Raw genomic sequence first — 22,020 nt, forward strand, 5'->3', positions numbered from 1 at the left:
GTGCCGGCTGTATTTTACAGCCGGCACTTGGCAGCAGCAGTTCCGATGAGCCTCACCGCTCATCGTAACTGTTAACACTTTAAATACTGCTGTCTATTCTGACAGCGGTACTTAAAGTGTTAACAGTTCCAATGAGCAGCGCGGCTTGTGGGAACTGCTACCGCCGGGTGTCTGCTGTAAGAACAGCCGGCACCCGACATTGTATGGAGTGGGATCCACCAAAGATACGAACAAATGTACTTGCGAACAGGTTCCTGGAACGAAACCTGTTCGCAAGTAGGGGAGCAACTGTATATATTTATTAAATATATATATTTTATTTTACAAATTTCTATCATTTCTTCTGACCACCATACCATTTGTCTAAGGTGCATTTTGACAGGCACATCTTGATAGGCATTCATTCATGGCAATCTTGAGGATTCTTCAAAAGGTGCTATGGCAACTGAACGGCACCTTGCGAACTCATTGATCCAAGGACTCCGATCGCGGCATATAAATACTACAGTCAGAATTCATAATGGCATTTAAAGGGTTAATAGCTGTGATCACTAATAGGACTGCCTACTGGACTCCTAAACATTGAAATTCCTGCTCATTGTGTTTAGGAGTCCAGTAGGCGGTCCTAGTAGTGATTGACAGCTATCTCTGTAGGCGCATTCACACAATAAAGGCTGTCAATCACTGAGAAGCACCGCCCACTGGACTCTTAAGCTTCTGCTCTATAATATCTGCATTTTCATAGTGACAGATTGCCTTTGAGTCATGTAACTTTCTAATATACTTAAGATTTCTAGTTGTTGTCAGAGAATGAGAAATACTTGTTTATATTCTGAGGTTGTCGACCCATCTTGTCACTGCGGCTCACACAGCTTAACACGGCAGCGGCGCTAATCCCTTTCCTGTTCTCAAGATGAAGCTACTAACTCTTAGGCCGCTTTGAGACGAGCGTATTTATACTCTGTATTAGGTCCATATTAAGGAGCTAATATAGATCTATCGGGCTAATCGCATGGCTGTTTTTTTTTTATGCCCTTTTTTCAAAAACACAGTATGCTCTATTTTTGCATATTTGCCTCCGTATTTGTATTATTTTCTATTGGGCAAACACATATCAGTAATCGTCAAACTAAAAATAATTTTTTTTTTAATTCTTGCCTAGGTTTTCCTGTAGAGCCTCCGCTTTGTCGCATCGCAACCCATGAGCTTGCGATGTTCGTGGGATACGTTTTTAACATTAGCAACTCCTATTATCATCTATTGCGCGAGAAGATCACAAGCGGCGCTCAAACACTGCAAGAGTAAAAAATGCAATATTACCGCAAATTTCACGCGGCGATATCGCGCTCGCTAGTGGGATGGAGCCTTAAGGCTGTTTTTACATGGGCGATTTTCACGGGCACATTCTTTCGGATTGTGAGATGCACAGAACTGGTACGAAAAGAGAACCCATTGCTTTTATTGGGTTGGTATACCTGAGCGATTTTTTTTCTCGGTTCAATAGTCTGAGATTGAAAAATTGCAGCCTGTCCTATTTTTCTTCAGCTGCAAGAGTTACGCATTATTTTCTTTGGGAGCGTAAAAAAAAATGCATTGACCCGCTTGCAATTGACATGCGAATATGATGCGTTTTACTATTAGGCCTTTTTCACATGGCTGAAAAAAACCTGCGAGATTTCTGTGTTGCGAGAGACACAAATATGAACCGCATTCGTTTGAATAGGGTCATACATATAAGTGAATTTCCTTCCTGCATTCCACATGGTGTCAGGTCCTATCTTTGGGTGTTCCCTTTTGGAACACCTCGCATCACCCATTGTTTTCAATGGGGCTGGACCAGCAGTGCATGGCGTGCGAGGTGCACACAAGTGCGATGCAAGGTTTGCCCATTGAAAACAATGGGAAATACTCCGCGATCTTCTGCTGCTAAAAGCCGTGGGCACACGATATAAGGCCAAGTTTCATCACCTGATATCGCTCTCTCCCGTGTGAAATTTGCGCATTTGTATTTTTAAAAAAAAGCATCGTACATGCAGGAAATTTGCAATGAAATCTCAGATGAAACTGTCAGTTTTTTAATGCCCTACATTGCCCCCGCCAGTGTAAATGCAGCTCCATCTGGTTGTTGCTCACTAGTGATTTAAAGACTACCTGCACTTTCACCTTCGGGGCATTTCTGTTCCGCCTGCCTTTTTCAGCTCCTTTTTTGAAGGCTGCCCTATATTAGACTGTCCCATATAGGACTTATATAGCTATATATGCCTTCGTCTTCAGCTGCCGGAAGGAGCCGAGAAAGGCCGATGGAGCAGAAGCTCTCGGAAGGTGAAAGAGCAGGTCCTTTAAGTGGTTGCTCGCTGTTCGTGACTAACAACCCTGCGGTTGGCCTAAAACTGCACAGCCATTAACATCAACGGTCAATAATCACTTACATAATTAGTGAGCTGCAGCTCGCCCGCTACATGGTGGACATATCGCAGGCGTGGGGCAGAAACGCCACGCACGCTTTGTAGAACCGTAACCTCAGCTACACTGATTCCCAGTAATGATTCACCGTTACAAAAGAAATGGTGTTTTTCTGGACAAAATGTTTGTGTTTCTTACAAATTTGGCGCGCATTGGCGTATTTTACTGTACTTTTTGCATTTGCAAGACTTGCACAATTGCATGCATAAAAGAACACGCACCGATGTTGTCAGCCATTGAAATGGCCAATAGTTTCATGAGCTGAAAATGTTCTCTTCCCCTGCGCAAGATCACGCTGCATATTTTTCTGTGTGCCCTAATTACGCACGCCAAATATGTACATGCGAACAAACCCATTGAAATCAATGGGCTCTATTTTCTGCATATTGCATGCGCACAAATGCGTTTGTTTGAATCAAGCCTAAGACCGCATGCACATGGGTGGGGTGGATTCCGCATGTGGAATGCAGCCCTGACAGCAGCGGTGTCCGTGCACCTGCTTTCTTATTCTTCTTTCCTTATTTGCGGATGGTCCGCACGGCTTTTTCCGCAGAATTGTGGGTCAGATGGCTTTCATTGACTTTAAGGACATCGCAAGAAAATAGAGCATGCTGCAATTTATTTTTTTTTAAATCCGCAAGCAGAAACCACAATTGGTTTCCGCTCGTGTGCATGAAGAATCATTTTTCTATAGCACGGGCGATATTTGCTGCGGAATGCATAGGCAGATGCCCGCTCCGGATTCCACAATTCAAATCTGTGTGCATATACCCTTAGGCCCAATGTTCACGGATGGATTTGATTTGCGGAATCCGTGCAGGATATCCACAAAATCAAGCCACCCATAGGGAAACATGGGAGTCCGTACATAATTTAAATCATGCGGTTTTATTTTGCAGACCTTTTGGGTCCGGAAAACAAATCGCAGCATGCTCCATTTCAGTGCAGTTCCCGCACGGATTCCGCAAATCATTGAAGTCAATGGAGGCCGTCTGATCTGCGGCCCGCCTAACGCTGACACTGCAGACAGGCCCATTTTTTAAAAAAAAATCTGTACTGCGCATGTCTGACGGCAAGCCATGCAGACCATGCAGAGTACAGATAACCCGGAAGTACAGAGGTCCGCGCGGATGCCGACGCCTGCCCACAGATTCTGCTGCGGGCTCCTGCACACTGAATCCGACCCACCCGTGAATATGAGGCCTAAGTCACCCATTTCTTTTCTGTCCACCAATGTTCTCCCTTGGAATATTCCAGCAGTAATCAGTCGACATTGCAGGAATCCACTTTCCTTCATACCGGTTTTCGATTGCAGGTATGTCCTAGTGAAATCTTTCACCATGCTCATCCGATAAGTCGCTGCATCTCAGACAGTTGATAAATGAGGCCCATGGTTTTAATGGTCAATACACTGTAACAAAATAGTACAATATAGAATATCCTACTTTCTTCTGATGTGTGTAACTTCATTATCTTGCCTAACAGACAATTTTGGTTGTCATATTTGGATTCAGCACCCTAAATCTAGCTAAAAACCACTGATTTGTACGGAGGAGAATTCTCTCTTGTAGCACAATGAGTTTGCAGCGTGTGCAGTAGGACTAGGGCTCTACTGACTTTCATTTTACAATATATTCCCATTTCAGACATTTATTTCATATCTACAGGTATGCAATAAATACCTCACTGGTGGTGGTCCCATCAGATGAGGTGGCCGCATCAAGCTGCAGACAGGGGGCGCCCAAAGGAGGAGGTGTGATGAGACGGAAATACATCTTTAAGCTATATTTGCATAAGCCAGGACCCCCACTATAATACATATAGCTTGCTCTGTAAAAGCTATCATTGCAGTTGCTATAACATTGACCCCAGAATTCGCCATTCCGAATGCTGAACAGTCTTCTATTACAATCCAGTCACATTATAGTGTAAAATGCTAGTTGACTTAATAATAGTCGGAAACATCTGTCACTTGGAGAATGGATGAGTCACATGCCATTTTATTTATGTTACTCAGGGCGCCATGCCAGGACTCTGCCGCTATAGTACGGGAGCATGCCTAGAATGTAGATTCTCATCTTGTTTTCCTAAAGTGACTGGTGGTGTCAAAACTTTTCGGCTCTTCTTCAAATTATATGGGAAGCATAGTGGAAGAAAATAGAGGCCATATGGCAGATATAGCCACCCAGAGCATGAGAAACAATTAAAGGGAATGTTCACTTTTAATAACCATTTTTGTAATTCAAGTGGGTCGAAATTCTGTCCTGATCATATTATATAGTGATCTCTCAAGATACAACGACCTCAGGATATAATGTTTTCACCATACTATGGTCTTTCCTGGGCCTTTGTAACTTGAAACCAGACTCCCTATACAATGTCCCAGACCGTCCGGATGGATCTGCAGTGCATACAGTTCAATGGAAATTCCAGCCAATCAGTTAGGCATTTTACTGGTAAAGCCCCTGTATTAACGAAGCGCCTACACTGATTGGCTGTCTAGTGGTGCCTATCTGCAGCCTTATTACTAGGTGAGCGCCTATATGAGCATTACTACTGTCTGTGTATGGATTCTGGCTTGGTTTTCAATTCCCACTCCTTGCTCTACAGACCTGTATAAAGGGTCAAGCATTGATTTGAAGGAATGCTGCTATCCAATAGGTGGCGCTGCAGCAGTATTGTTCCTTCTTTCTTATTTGCATATTACCCAGAAGAGCATGGATGGCCTTATAAGTCTCCTCACTCACCTTTTTGGTGCTCTCCCTAAGGAGTGATGATACCCCTTCCGTCCAAAGTCTACACAAAATGGTTCAGATTTTGATTCCAATTTTCTGTGGATTTTTTCGCATGTGCGAACATACCCGAAGGGTGGACCACGACTCATGGGCCAGAGTTTTGCGCTTTCCCCCTATACTAACAATTGCCAGCTAGCCCCTGCGCTGTGTTTGGCTGATAGAGCTACAACTCACCTCTGTTGCTTGAGGTGACGTCCCAACACCTAGCGTGTATTATTATAATTTGGGAAGCAGGGGTGCCAAAAAAACATTTCATACAGAGAGCCATCTAAACTAAGGCCAGCCTTGGTCATGGCCAACTTTGCCGCGTAAAGATGACTCTGCACCAGCTCTTCACTTCATGTGATGAGCCAATTACTGCTTTTATCGAAGGTTGTGAACTAATTTAAGCGCCTCGCTCCTCCAGCCCCGCGACGATAAATCCACATCATTATCCATTTATTTAGTTTCCACACTCTGAGGTGCGATCTCCTGCCTAGCACAGAGACACATTCATACCCACATATAGCTTCTGTAAATCTCTCCCTAATAATAACATCTCACAATGATGTACGCTAGTCTAATTTCTTACCCCCATAGGTGTCATTGTACGTAGGGGAGGAGGCCAGCCTCTTCGTAGGATAGTCAAGGAACTATCATTTTATCTGTCAGTCCGTTTATCAGAATTTACCATCTTGGGTGATTTCTGTTTGCAGCTTTAGTGGTACATTTTATCATCTCGTGAGCTAGCTGGATTTAGAGCAAACTAAATTGAAGATGTTTTCCTTGTCTCCATACTGACTGAAGATGCAGGAGTTACCATCAGCGTTCTTTATAGTTGACCTACGGCCATTGCTTTGTACTTTATGCATGCATAAATGCCAGGCGGAGATTCTGGCCAAAGGTTTTGCAGTAGTGCAATGCTCATGCCAACCAAAGATGAAGTCCACTTCTAGTACCGGTCATAGCGTTCTCATGCCTCATTTAGTTTGTGATCTTTTGCCATTCCTGTTGCTGACCTGGAATGCATAACTAACTATAGTTTCCGTCCCATCTTCTCTAGTATGTTTGCTTCAGTAGTCTCTAACTTGCAAGAAGTAGGACTTGAAGGAAACCTCTTGCTGAAGTCCAGGCATTGCCCAAATACATGAGACCCAAACCAAAATGTAAAATTTACTCCTATCCTCAGGAGAAGGGATAAATGTTTACTGGGAGTACAACCGCTGTGACTCCGAGACAGCCGCATCCCAATACCTCATGTGAATGGAGTGGCAGTGCACATGCTTGATCAGCATGCCATTTACTTCTATATAACGGGTGCAGATCAATGTGCTTGGCAATCTCCTTCCATCCTATAGAAGTCAATTGAGCGATGGTGGAGCATGCTTACCACTGCTCCATTTATATAGGGCATTTATGTCATGTAGGGTCCCATCAATCAGATATTTATCCCCCATGGAAAGAGGATAAATGTCTTCAATAGGAGAATTCCTTTAGGCCATGGTCAAATGAGCCTTTGTGCGCAAAAAAAAAAAGTGCTCCTCGTATAAGCTTAAAACACGTGAACGGACAAGTTTCATATGTCCTGTGACAGCTGTGGCAAAGGACCGCAATGCTATCCCATTGCTTTCAATGGGGCTGGTGCTGCTGCCGCCCTATTGAAAGCATTGGGATGAAGGCAAACCCTGCAGAGATTTTCGAGGAAGGGCTTGAAATATAAGCCTTTCCCTGAAAATAAGCCATAGCTGCTGGAAAAAAATATATACATCACCTAGCAGCGCTGTTGGGGCTTCGGCACGTCTTCTCCCCATCTTCCCGACACTCTTCTGAACCATTTCTTCTGGTTGGGGATTTAAGAAGTCCTGCCTCCTGGAAGCGCTGCCTCTGATTGGCTGAGTGCAGGGACCAATCACAGCTATTCAATGTTTGTGTATTTGCAGGTGCAAAATTTGTGTGTGCAATACGCAGAGAATATAGCCCAATGATTTCAATGGGTTCATTCACATTTCTGTATTTTGGACGCGCTTTTCAGCTGTTCTATTTTTCTGCGTATTTGTGCACCATAGGTCCCCATGAAAGTCAATGGGGGGGGGTGCGCAAATGCACATACAATACGCAAGGAGATGAATGAAACTCTTTGTAATTGCACAGGAGAAAGAACACATCTGGAACTCATTAAGACTAATTAGTCATCTCAATTGGTGCGTCTTTGTTTGCCACACACAAAAGAACATGCTCTGCGGGTGCAAAAAGTACAGTAAAATACATGCAAAAAAGCATTGCTCGTTCTGCAAAAATGCTATGCTCATGCGCGCGCAAATATGTGTGCCCTCGTGTGAAGCTGGTCTTGAGGGCTCCATTGCCGGTCATGTGTTCTTTCTTCCGGCGCTGCAGAGAGTCATCCGCACCTGCAGTACGACCGTCTTCTTCGTGCAGGAAAACAGGCGCATCGGCACCCGGATGCGCCCATGCGACTGAGCCCTAAGTCTGGGGACAGAGGGCTGAACGTGTTATGAACCAGCTCACAAATCTTTAAAAAGTTCTGCGCTCTTAACTAAATTTAATTCCCCTACTTGTTTTTGCCCATTAAAGTATAAATTTAAATTGGCATAAATGTAACTTATGTACTAGGAAACGGCATACAAATAGCACATATATAATAAAAAATAGATCCAGCTACACTTCACATAATTACAGTTTATGACGAGCTCTGTTGGTTCTGCGGGAAAAGTACATTTCAGTTTTGGATAAACAGAACTCATTCTATTTTAAACAGCTATAGCTCTGGTTATATCACCCATAACAACCTGTCCTATAAACTATTACATTATTTATCCAGCACGGTAAACTCAGTAAAAGAAGACTATAAAAAGAAAATACCAAAATAGCCGTTTTCTGTTCCTCTCACTTCTGCAAAACAGAACTAAAAAATAATTAAAACGCTATACAGTATATACTTAACCCATTCCAATCCACTGTCTGACGTCTAAAGACATTCTGATTGAAGGCTGTATGGCTCCGATGTCGGAATACGTCCGCCAGGGTATTCTTGCTGTATATTACTGGCCGCTCTGTTGTCGGGGGCCTCTCCAGCATGCCCCATACTACAGTACTGGCTCTAGCCAGCAGATGGTGCCGTTGCATAATGGCAGAAAGAAGAATAACCCCTAGGAAATCCTGAATCCAAAATTGGATTGCAAAGGGTTAAAAATTGTACCAATAAAAACTACAAATTGTCCCAGAAAAAAAGCAGACCCTCATTTAGCTCTGTCAACTGAAAAATAAAAATGCTCTGGACTTGGAATGTGGTGCCACACAAAAAGAATTTTTGTTAAAAAATATATATATTGTACAAAAGTAGTAAAATATAATAAAACCCCCTATAAATTTGGTGATGCCCTAGATTGTAATGAGCTGAGGAATAAAGTTAACCTAGTATTTAGACCACATGGGGAAACACCATAAAAATAAATCCCCCAAAAACTATGATGAAATAGCTTTTTTTCTATTGCCTCTCAGCAAAAAGAAAATAATAAAAGATAGCCAATACATTATTTGTACCCAAAAAGGGGTTCCTACAAAAGGTGGAACTTGTTCCACAAAATGCAAGGTCTCATACAGCTACATTGACGAAAAAATTAAAATGTTATGACCGCTACAACATAAAATGGGGCACCGTAGACATGCGCTGTCTGCTCTATTTTATTATGTTTAGCGCATCTCATCACCCATCACTAAATCCTGCTGTCGGAGGTAGGAACCCACGTCCGAAAATGAAAGTAAAATCGCGGTGTTTTGCCGGCCGCATGTATGAGAGTGGCCTTAGGGGGTTAAAAGGTACACTTATTACCTACAGGGAAGCTCCAATTGTGAAAGGGCGGGTGTTTCTAATATCGTGGCCATTCAGTGTATTAGGGTAGAGTTCCATCCGTTGCTAAACTGCTGAATGTAGTGATCAATGGCCTGAAATTTTACCAATAAAAGGGCAGTAATACCGTCAAAAGCTCAGGCCATTGGCCACTGTGGATTAGCGGGATTTTGGCTGCATACAGTTTAACACAAAGTGGGACTCTACCCTAAGTCTAGTTTTACCAAACACATCCGTCAAAGTCTTTTCTGAGATTAGAAAAAAGGATTCTGCTTTTTTATAGAAGCAGTGGTGCTCCTGCCTATTGCGGCGGTTCTTGGATTGCCACCTTGCTAATAGTCTGTTGTTGGTTTTGGAAATGTTTCTACATCTTCTGGCTCAGTGGTTGACATGCTTGGTCGCACCTGTGGATGATTGTTTGGGCTATTTAGCCTGATTGGAGACTGGGCTGAACTGTGGTTGATTCTCAGTCTCTCCCTGACTGGGCTACCATTCAGAAGGTTCCTGCTGGATTGTTCAGTTACTTGCTGCATCTAAAGGCTAAATACTGCATTTGTTTGCATTGTTATTATGGGTTTCTGGTTTTGTTTCCTTTCTCCACGTGGGGTCAACTAGGGGTCAAGGTATGCGGTCAGGGCCGTCCTTATTGGGGTGATCACCTTGCTTTCAGGCAGGGCCCTTCCCAGTGTTTGATTGCATAGGCACAGTGTTTCCCATATTTTGTTCCATTCTTGTTTTGTCATTTATTTGCATTTTTGCTAGATCTGCGAGTGAGAGATCCAGTGCAGTTAACACTGCCTATATCTGACGTTATGGCTCAAGGTCCTTCTATATGGGCTTATTATCGGACACTAATGTTCCTCCGAACATTAATTCACCCGACAATCAGGTCATGTAAAGTGACCAGCTGTAGTTTGCGGGGTGATCGTTCAGTTTCAATTAACATAAAAATGCTCGCTGATCGGCGGTACACCTCCAACAGGGAGATGTACTACCGGCCTATGATGATAAATGATCATAGTAGTGATCTTTTATCTGCATACAGCCAATTCTCAAACAGCATAAAAGAAAATGAAACGAACACCAATCGACAATGTTAGGCCTACTACCCGTGTCTGCAACCCTATTGCTGTTCTGGGCTGACGTGGACATCGCTCTGCTCCTCCTGTGTAAATGGACTCTAAGCTTCTACTTTCTATCAGCACTGCATGAGTTAATCCTCAGTGCTCTCAGCCCAACTTCAAGGTAATAGATTACTAGCCCCCTATTTAGCTGAGCTGGGGATCCTCCTTTTTTGCCTGAGTATTGGTGTGTGTTTGTCTCAGTCACCCAACATAGGTCTCTTGTCTGACTTTATTGTCTGCTCTTTATCTTGTACTCTTGTCTGTATATGTTTGTTCATTGCCTTCCTGACTTTGCACCAGATCCTGTTTATAGGTCAGCCTCTTTCATGGTGCTCGCACCGTTGCTTCTGACTCCCATGGGTCAGCTGCCAACCCCACTTGAGGAAGTAGCGGTCAGCTTGGTTTTCCGCGGCGAAGTCCGGATTCCTGTACAGGGGTTAAAGGGTGAATACCAGGGATTGGTCAGATAACGCCCTTAGGTTAACTGAAAGTCAAACTGGTTGGTTGGCACAGTGGGTCCACACTCACAGTCCGTAACAGACAAATGTATCTATTAGGGCTTGTTTCATCAGGCCAACAATTCTGCCAATGTAATAACTTCAAGAGGTTCAGTGATCCAGGGGGATTTGAGTCAGGAAGGAATTTTTTACCCTAAAATGGGGAAAATTGGCTTCTACCTCATTGGGTTTTTTTTGCCTTCCTCTGGATCAACATTGGGGGTTAATAGGCTGAACTGGATGGACGTATGTCTTTTTTCAGCCTTACATACTATGTTACGTAAAAGGGCTATTAGGCTTATCAACTGAGCTGCAATTTTAGGCAACCCATGGACAAGAGTTGTGCTGAGGTTCAGAGAAAGCAGAAAATCCCTTTAATGCTATACTACTGCATGTGCTAGTGCTGCCTTTACATTATGAATCTGTATATATGCCCAGCTGGCTATATTGTCTCTATACCTCAGATAGATGGAATTCAAGCTTAGACAAAGAGCTGTAGAGAAAAACTGAGGAATCCAGACAAATGTCATATAGAGAGAAATGTATTCATGCAGTGGGAGGTTAGATTGAAATAGATGTGGAGACAGACTGGCAGTGTCATTACAGAGATGTCTGCTGGGGAGGAGGAGAGGAGGAGGAAGGGGTCTGATCACTTCTGGGGAAGAAGAACATTTAACTTTGATTTATAGCAGTGAGATGCGGCTGAGAACAATGAGGGGAAAGGAATATAAAGGCAGGCTTAAAATAAACTGGGGCCAGGAAAATAAATTGCAGATAGAATAGACTTTCTGAATCTATTTATTAAATCTGCTATTGTTAGAGAACTGGCTGCTTATGTCCAGCATCCTGCTGCTAATAGAACCCCCTACTCATTTGTGGTCTACGCCTGCGATACATTGTCTTTGGTTTTATCCATGGGTTGTTCATCTTGTGTCAGCTGCTACTACGCTAATTGTGACAGTCGTTGAAATACCGCACCACATTAAACCGTTTTCAGTGGTGAATTTAAATGTGGGAAAAGGATTTATTCCTCCATGCCTTGGTGCACATCCATGCAATCCTATACTGGAGATAGATAGAAAGGATAGAAGAACCTGGAGAGGTAACATAGTATATAAGGCTGAAAAAAGACATATGTCCATCCAGTTCAGCCTATTACCCTGCAATGTTGATACAGAGAAAGGCAAAAAAAAACCAATGAGGTAGAAACCAATTTTTATTCCCAACTCCAATTGGGCCTTCTGAAGTAATTAGTGACTATAACATGTAATATTGTATCACTGAAGAAAATCATCCAGACTCCTTTTGAACTCTTTTAGTGAGTTCCCCATGACCACGTCCTTAGGCAAAGAGTTCCATAGTCTCACTGCTCTTACAGAAAAGAACCCCCGTCTATGTCGGTGTAGTAAGTTAACGGGAGTCTGTCATCTATTTTTAACCCTATAAACTAAGTTTATAGGCTGAAAGTAGGTGACCATGGAGTCCAGGGATGTACGTTTTATACGTACCTGCCAACGCTGTTCCCATGGTGTGAGTGCTGAAAGACGTTGCTCACAGCATTGAGTGGTGCACGAAGTAGTCCATCCGTTCTAATTTTATAATAGGTGGACTGCTTGGTAGCTCTGTTCAATGCATTGAGGGGCGGCTTCTAGCGCTGACACTGGGGAAACGATAGGCAACGTTAGTATAAAACTTACATCTCTGGACTTGACAGACCTACTTTCAGCCCATAAACTAAAAATAGGTGACAGATTTCTTTTAAAGTTTTCCAGGGAGAATAATATTGATGACCTATCCAACAGCTCGCGTTGATTTCAATGAGAGCCATACCTGACGACATGCGCCACAGCCGATCAACTATTGATGACCTATCCTGATGATAGGTCATCAGTAGTATTCTCCCTGCAAAATCCCTTTAAGACTTCCACCACAGTCAAATGGCCATATATTTGTTTCCTGTTTCATGCACATATTCTCATACCCATGTCATTATATATAATCTTCTTCTTCCCATTATTCTTGGATCTCATCAGATGAAAGCGGACAAAACACTTTATTTTGAGACTTTCTGCATATGAGATCTCAATTCTGTTCTGGAGACCAGAAAATATGACCATGTGATTGTACATTTATGCTGAATGTATAGGATGACAGGTACAGGAGACAGCTGATGTTACAAGGAAGGCTGATGTCTGGCATGAATTAATTACACAACATTGTTAGTGGGTAAATATGACAGATGTTGGAAGCAAAAAAATAAGTACACATTAAGATCCTATGTAATCTCAGTGACGGGTGCATAAGAAGAAGTCTACAGAAATGAACGGAGTAGCAGAATGAAGTTACTCTACAATGCGGCAGTACATTGCTGCTTATCTGGAAGAACAGAGATCTGCCTGGAAATCTGATCAGGTGGATTTATAACTCATAATACCTTCACTCTGCAAGAGCGTGCGGCAGACAAGGGATAATGCAACACCCAATTCTGTTGTCTGGATACATAGTCTATAAATGCATATATAGTATATTGTATAATAGCCATGCTTAGTTTATGTTGGTTAGGTGTAGTGTGCTAAGCAGAGGCGTAACTTGAAGCTTCTGGGCCCGAATGCAAAATCTGTAACAGGGCCCCCAACTATAATGCTTTATTCATAGTACTGGGCTCCCTATATGGAGAAGAGAGGCCTTATGGGCCCCCTAAGGCGCCTGGGCCCGGGTGCAACCGCATCCCCTGCATCACTTATAGTTACGCCCCTGGTGCTAAGTGTATGTAGGGTGCAAAGAAACAAGAGGCAGACTAGATAGGTTCAGCAATTATAAGGCTGGGTTCACACGAGGCGGAATTGCTGCAGAATTTCTGTGTGGAAAGTCAGCACAGCAATTCCACCCGTGGCTCCTAATCCCTGGATTAGCCAGCAAAATCTCGTCTACACGCTGCGGCCAAGCCGTTGTGGCAAAGCTGCGGGTTTTTCGGTGCGGCCATTCCGCGAGAATTTTGCTGAAATTCCATCCCATGTGACCCCAGCCTAAGGGCCCACAGTACCATTAGGCAAAGATAATTAAAGGGACAGTCTGTTTTGGACAGTCTATTTTTATTAGAAGGTCCTTTCAAAAATAAGCAAATCACAGAGTGTCTTGCTGCTTCCCATTGAAATCAATAGGATGTCTATGTAAAGCTTGGCCATGTCAGATCCTCCAGAGTGTAATACTCTTGCTCTTTGCAGCTGGCTGCTCTCTACTCCAACTATTTGATGGCTATTGTCAATGAGGGATCAGTCGATGTTAACTCAGACTGCTTGTAAACCACTGTTGGGAGAACAGGGGGTAATAAATAAGGAAATTCGGCAGCATTAGTGGTGATTAAAATATATCCAAACCTTTATTGTTCCATATTAAAAAGATGACCTGGCAACATTTCAACCATAGAGGTCTTTGTCAGGCTTGACCAAGACCTCTATGGTCAAATAAAAAAAAAAAGAGAAACAATATAGCTACAATGTATATGCTAACTTTAGAGCCAGCTTATACACTGTAGCTATATTGTTCTCTTTTTCCTAAAGATTAAATTCATTATACTGAGGGGGTATAATGGGGAGTTATATTGCTAAACATTGGTACATTTAAAAGCACATATAAGCCGCCTGCACACGGCAGAGCCGGATTCCACATGTGGAATCCTGCAGCGGAATCCGGCCCTGGCAATAGCTGCGTCCGCGCTTACCCTCTTTTCCCTCTCTTCATCTGTACTGCGGATGGTCCACATGGCTCGCCATGCGCAGTACAGATATTTTTTCCAAACTTCTACTTTTCCTGCGCTATTGCCTAGCGATGATGTGGAATCTGCGACCTTTCCGCAATGTGAACAGCAGAAGGGATGCGGGTCCGACGGCTTCCATTAACTTCAGTGGAAGCCGTCCGTGCGGAATACACTTAAAAATGGAGCATGCTGCCCTTTTTCCTCCATGAGTGGAAACCGCAATTGGTTTCTGCTCATGTCCAGGAAGAATCACTTGTCCATAGCATGCCTTGGACGTTATTTGCTGCAGATGCCCGCCGCAGATTCCGCGATGCAAATCCGTCTGTGTGCAGGCAGCCATAGTCTGCTTGTGGGTTTCAGTCTTCATTGCATTGCACAGGTGATTAATTAGGGTGGGTTACCCAATCAGGGTGTGATAAACTTCCAGTGTCCTCTCCAAACAGAGGAGGAGCAGAAGTATTACAGATAAGAGCCATATAAAGCAGACATAAGTCAGTGTGTGAGCTGAGTGTGCAGGATATAGTCCAAGTGTGCTGTTTTCTAAGTGTGCTATTTTTTATGTGTGACTTGAGATTAGTGACTTTGGATTCAGGGACATTGGAAGAGTCATTTATAGCTATTTACTCCTAATCTATTTTAATTTTTGTATATATTATCTACCTTTTGTATGATGCCCATTTAGAATGTGTTCCATGTTTGACAATGCTATCCAGTGTACAATACATCTTGTGCTATGTGACTGTAACAAGGGGGCATCCTCTACGTCTAGAGGAAAGAAGGTTTCTACACTGACATAGAAGGGGGTTCTTTACTGTAAGAGCAGTGAGACTATGGCCGAGGACATGGTGATGGGAACTCACTAAAAGAGCACAAGAGGGTCCTGGACGTCTTTCTTGAGTGTTACAATAATACATGTTATATAGAGATGAGCGAACGTTCTTGTTTAGAGCAATTACTCAAACGAGCATCGCTTTTTTCGAGTAACTGCCTACTCGGGCGAAAAGATTTGGGGGGCGCCGGGGGGAACATGGGGAGCTCTCTCTTTTGTGTTGTATGCAATGTGGTAGAACGTCAGACGAGCCAGTGATGATGTGTGTGTGGTCAGTATCACAGTATGCTCCATATAGGTTCATGTCCCCTTACCCATGGAAATGAAGTATTCCTATTTTTCCTCATATATGCGGCCACCTATCTGACAGCCACATTTTCCTACCTTGCCTCTATCTCTGCTGCCTCCTCTCTCAAATCTGAAAATCCCCATGTAATCCATGCCAAGTAGGTGTAGCCCATTCACATCTCATGTATATTTTATTCCGTCTGTAATTTCCCCGCTGTGTCTTTTTCTGCCTGATTTCGCCTCTGAAAACATCTCTTACTGATTTCACATATTTATGTGCTTAGACTTTTCTTCGTGGAGACTGCATTTAAATGAATTAATTCTGAGCAGAACAGTTTTACGCATTCAATCAATAGGACTTAGACCTTACAATTAGTTATCGCAATCTGTTAAATGAGGAGATGCTCAGAAAAATATATTAGCATACAGCTTTAATGGCTTTTTCTAATCAAGCATTCTGCTGAAGATTAATGAATCATTGCTAGGTAACGGAGCCTCCACATTGGTGTAATGCTTCATGTGCCCAACATACCCTTTGTGCCAAATGGAGTTCAGTCTCTGGCAGTACCTATTGGCACCGGATATGATGGCTACATCTGAGTGGTTGCCGATTGCTCAGATATCACTTCCTGAGAGATCAGTTTCACGTGAACGTATAACGAGTGCATTTATGCGTCTGTAATATGGATGAGTGTCCCAGGCTGAGTGTGGGTCTACTGGCCCAAATGTAGACCTTCATAGGAATCTATAATGCTCTGAGTTTGGGTCAGTAGACCCATGGTTAGACTTGGTTGATATAACAAACACTGTCAAGGCCGCCATGGACAATGTGTGGGTGTTCTATATCCCAGTGCAGTGGCCCTTTTATGGTTTACATACAAGGTCAACATGCTGGGTGGGACATGTGCATCTCTTGGATGAATAATAGAGCACATCTCAGCCCGCAGGGTGGTGCCCGTAATTTGTATGAATGGCAGGCAATGACACTCAAGCACGTTCTTTGTTGTTGGCACTGAATTAGGGCGCCCACCCACTGGCGTTCGCGATTTTCGTGCGTGAAAAACGCAGCGTTTTCATCGCGTTTTTGGCGCGTTTTCCGCGGCGTTTTCGCGGCTTTTTCGCGGCTTTTTGCGTTAATTTACATTGACATTCATGGGTGCATTAAGAGAAAAATAAGGACACATATGCAACTGACAGTTCCTATGTTAAAAATTGCAACGGACTGAAACAAAAAACGCCAGTGGACAGGAGTACATTCAAAACTAATTGCTCTTGAGAAAAAACGCAAAACGCAAAGGAAAAAAAATCGCCAGTGGGTGGGTGCCCTAAGAGTGCAAAAGGAGTACTAGTGTGCTGTAAAGGCCTCATGCACACAGGTGACACGGCCAAAAGGATTAAGTTTGACCTGTAGTCATGAGTCAAAAACATAGCCCCAGAAGCCTACTGAAAGGGGATAAGCATCCAGTGCTATAACTGTAGAACAGGTGCCAGAAAACGCCACACAGTAGCCCGGCTATCAGAGTGAACTTAAGCAACGGCGGTAGGGCACCATCTACATCCAACTTCTTTGAAGCAGCAGATCCTGAGGATTAAAGAGACTGGTGAGGGACTACGGCACCATCATAACTAGTAGAGTGACCCCAAGCTCATTGACCATAGCGCTGCCACCCCAATAGGTTGATAATGTGTTCAAACAGAAGGCCCCGCACAGACTGCATTAATTGGACATCAGCAGCCATTAGGTTGAGGGCCCGAAAAAAAAATCTGCCTCTTCATCCATTGCTGAACCTAGGAAAGATGCTGAATAAACCATATCAGTGAGATAACCCTTTTTAAGGCCCGTTTACAGTGGTCGAATTGCGGGCAACCCATGCCCGACATTCTGCCCCGCTTGTAATCACTACCGTACTGTTGCCAGAGAGACTTGCTCCGGTCCAACTGTGTGGGAGATAGAACATGCGGGGAAGAGTGTTGGGCATTGTATGCCCGACATCCAACCAGTGTAAATGTACGTTTAAGAGCCTATGCCTTATATACAACTGTAACTTGTACGTGGGCGATGAGATGTAGCATGTCCAGTGACCGCCCTTGCCATCGATTTAGAATGCCCTTTGCATACGTGAATTTAAATGTTGAGCAACTGACATCCAGTCATTCCGTTTCTGCATGCCTATCTCCCAATGCAAAAGGGCGCAGAACTGCAAAGGCCACTGCATGAATTTCACTGAGAGATACCTGCGAATCAGCTGCAGAAAATGACACTTACCAGGCACAGGCGGAGACAGTGATGTGATGGAGACTACGTTGGGCACCATTGTGACTGTGGAGATGGTGGGCAGGAGGAGAAAATTGCAGCTCAGGTTCCTCTTCACGAGCTGCATGAGAAACCAAAATTTATGCTCCGAGCAGCAACTCATGATCTATATACCTACCAGTGGGTCACTCCTCTTCCTGCTGTGGTAGACCTGGAGAAGCCCTTACCTCGGGTGGGCTGTTCTCCGCTCTGTGCCTGTGTCCTTGTCCCTCTGCAAAAATGCCAAAAACAACCATTAGCATATGATGGACAAGAAAGTACCCAGTCCTCACCTCACATTGTCAAGTGGGCATTTCAAGTATAGTATGGGGGGGCACTGTTTTTGGTGGGTTACATAACGGACAGCCCTATCATTACTCCCACAGCAAATTCTGATGATGCTGATTTCGCTAGACGCCGCTGCTGTAGGGTGAGTCCAATAGAGGAACTGGAAACCATTGGCGCGCTGACTGTGGAAAGCCTTTGGATGAGGTGTGTGTGGGGGGTGTGGGGGGGGGGCACCGCTATGTATGGAATCACCTGCGGATACACATGGCTGATTTACTTTCAAAAAGCATGAAAAATGAACATATTACTAATGAGGAACTGCTACAGCATTTGGCCTCTGTCCTTTCTGTATAGGCCCTGTACTTAGAGCGATGGCGGTATAATCTTACGCTGCCATAAGTATCTATCTTTTTTTGGGTTATAAAGCGCGCGGTATTTTAGGCGCTAATGTGTGTGTATTAACGAATGTTTTATCAGCCTATTTCGGATCAAGAATATTTAACTGAAAGGTTTTAGAAATATAAAACATAAATATTTCTGTACTGTGTCAAACAATTGTAATGTCAGGCAATCTATCAAATAATGTAGGGAAGCGTAACATTAACCCTTGCCAATCCAATTTGTATCCTGGTTTTCCTAGGGGGCTTACTCTTTTTCTGCTGTTATACAACAGTGCTATCTGCTGGCTAAAGCCAGTACTGCATGAGGTGACACGTTGGATAGGCTCCGACAGCAGAGAGGCTGGCAATATACAGTAAGAGAACCCCGACGGATGTCTACCAACATCGAAGCTGTACAGTCTTAAATCAATGTCTTAAAACGTCAGACAGTGGATTGGGAAGGGTTAAAACTGCGCCCTTCTATTACAGATGCAAGCTGTTGGCTATGGCCTCCTGCACTCAGGTGGGTCGGACCCCACATGTAGGATTCCCACATAGCGTAGCTGCCTGCACACGTTGCTGTGGCGATGACGCAACTCCTGTGGCCATTCTGCAATGATGATTGAGTAATGCCAGCAGGACAGATGGCTTCCATTGACTTCAATGTAAGCCGGCCGTGCTGTGATTTTTTTTTTTCCCGCAAACAGAAAATCGCAATTGATTTCTGCTCATGGGCAGGAAATCGCCCTTTGCCACAGCATGCTATGGGCTGGGTTTGCTGCAAAATCTGGTGGTGGAGTCCCGCTCCGGATTTTGCAATGCAAATCTGCTCATGTGCAGGAGGCCTACCTCAGGCAAGACTTCCGGAGCTGAAATACACTAATGGGCAGCAACAACAGCCAAATCTGCCACCGGGCTGACATGCGTGTATGTTGATGTCATCCATTTGACAGATGTTAAGAAATTAAAACGGACAACATGGGTAACCAAGAAAGTGAACCGTTGTGAACAAAACCAATACATAGAATACAGATTACCCAAAACTTTTTTAAAAAACAAAGTTTATTTATTTAACATAGACGCAATATTTTTTTTGTATTTCTAAAAAATCCCTTACAATAGCCCTTTCACATAGGCCCAACTTTCAGATGTGTAGAATCACAAACCATGTCCAGTGAGGAAACACAAACTTTTGCCTTTTACAGTCTGTGTAGGCTGTATCCATTGTCGCGGTCAGGTAGTGGCGGCGGTGTGGAAAATTGGGGGAGTTCTGTATACGAAGCCGTAGATGGAATGGCAGTTGGCAATGGAGGGATAGTCATTGAGTGCTAGAAGCCTTACCCATACATGTGTCCCACAGGGTGGCCAGCTTGTGCAGTGCTGCTTGGATGTACAACATAAGTCCCTTCACTCAGGCGGCCATGCAGTGCGTCTGCGCTCAGCTGCATTATCATCTTCTCAAAGCGTTCCCGTTGGGACCCATCCATGCGACGCATTTTGCATTCAACAGTCTGTCCGATATGATACAAGTCATCTGGCCCATGTCTGCAAAGGAGCTTCACCGCCTCAGTATCTTCATGTTCTCTGCTTTCCGTGCTCTCTTGCGTGAACGGGTGGTGGCTATAATAGGTCTAGGGGGATCAGTCTCTGGGGGGGTCGGTGCGGTATTGCTTGCTTCAGCCGTCACTGTGTCTAACAGTCCCTGCACCATCGTGCCCTGTTGGAAAAATTTTAAAAGTGTGTATTTTAGCGCAAAAAGGAACATACGAAAATGCTAATAACTGTGTACTCTTTAAGGTAGGCTAGTCATGTACTTACGCTGTTCAATTCAGGCAGGGTATTTCTTGGAGCTTTAAGCGAAGGTTTGTCGTGTTGAATCCTCAGCTGTGGTCTCTAGGTCTTCAGAGGGATTCTAAAATAATGCATCTTTCTATACCCTCTTGATGGGATACAGTGCTATTCCTTCAATCCTTCACATTGGTCTCATTAATTAGATACCTATTAGAATATGTCTATACTCCGCATTGTTTAGTTTTGTATGAACCTACTGATTTGTTTCTATGCCATAGCTGGGAACACCTACACCAGCCATTGCTTGGTTTTTCACTAATTTACAAACTTGACACCTAGAGATTCTTTAAAAGGTCAATTCACAAAAAACATGTTTATCCGACACACCTAGAGATTCTTTTACATTTCAATCCAAAAAGTACTTGTTTTTGCAGCAACTTGTTTTTCCTACTGATTCGTTCGCAATTCCTTTTCATTGATTGCCTATAGTAGGCGATTTTTTTTCAAGTAATTTACTTTTATAACAACTTTTAAACGAATTTTGAGCGATAATCGTTGCGTCTGAATGGCCCTCTAATCTACCTGCCATAAAGGGTCCCAAAGGCCCATAAATGGTCCATTATGGTCACTTCCATGTGGAGGCAGAATTATTTTGGATAATTTTGTGCTGTGGGTACAATGTTATAGACTGGAGGTGCAACTAGAGGCTCTTGGGCCCCAATACAAAATCTGTAACAGGGCCCCTACCTAGTATGTGGTGTTTAAAATAATGGTGACTTCTTATATGATGGAGAGGTCTTTGGACCTATTAAGTCTCTAGAGTCTGGTAGCAACTGCTACCCCTGCACCCCTATAGCTATGCCCCTGTTTTGGACTATTGAATTCTGGCACTACTGTTCTGTCCATACTACTATCTGGACATTGTAATGTGAAATATCTGTAAGATGGCACCACTACAGAGATAGCAGACAGAACAGTCTGTAATAAATCGGGTCATTGGCACTTACAGAACCCCATATTGAAGTGACCGACATACAGTATGCTTCTATGCGGAAGAACAGCTAGCCCAAAAGCCATTTAACGGGTCACTCTTTCTATATGCTATAAATTGGGCAAAAGGAGTTAAAACTACTAAATCATTTACTGGGCTGAATGCTGAAAAGTGTAACAGAAGAATTACCAAAATGTTTTTGTATGTTTTTACCCTTCCATTTTTATGAGACAGATAATGAAGAAATAGGCTCGGTAATAACCAGCAATGACTGCAGTGATTCACACTCTAATTATCTATATAAATATCTCAGACATGTAAATATGACTCATGATTTCTATTAAGCGGGAACGGAAAAGAAAGCCAAAATGATGATACTATACTTAAGAATTAAAGAGCTTCTCTATGGCTAGAACAGTGCTAGCCTACGCTTGATCACTGTTGGATCGCTGGGGGTCGAATCTGTAGGACCCTCTGACAATCAACACAATGGTGGAGCCGCGGCGTTCTTGGGAGTTCTGCAGAACTTTCAATCTTTAGATAGAAACAATGGCTCATCCATAAACTAAGCTGTAATGCATCATGACTTAAGTGCCTGTTATAGGACCTGCAGATTATATATCCCCTCCACCCCCAGCTAATGCTTGATTCAGTCAATCAATCAAGAGATACTATGT

Source organism: Eleutherodactylus coqui, chromosome 13 (assembly GCF_035609145.1).
Source record: "Eleutherodactylus coqui strain aEleCoq1 chromosome 13, aEleCoq1.hap1, whole genome shotgun sequence".
NCBI lineage: Eukaryota > Metazoa > Chordata > Amphibia > Anura > Eleutherodactylidae > Eleutherodactylus > Eleutherodactylus coqui.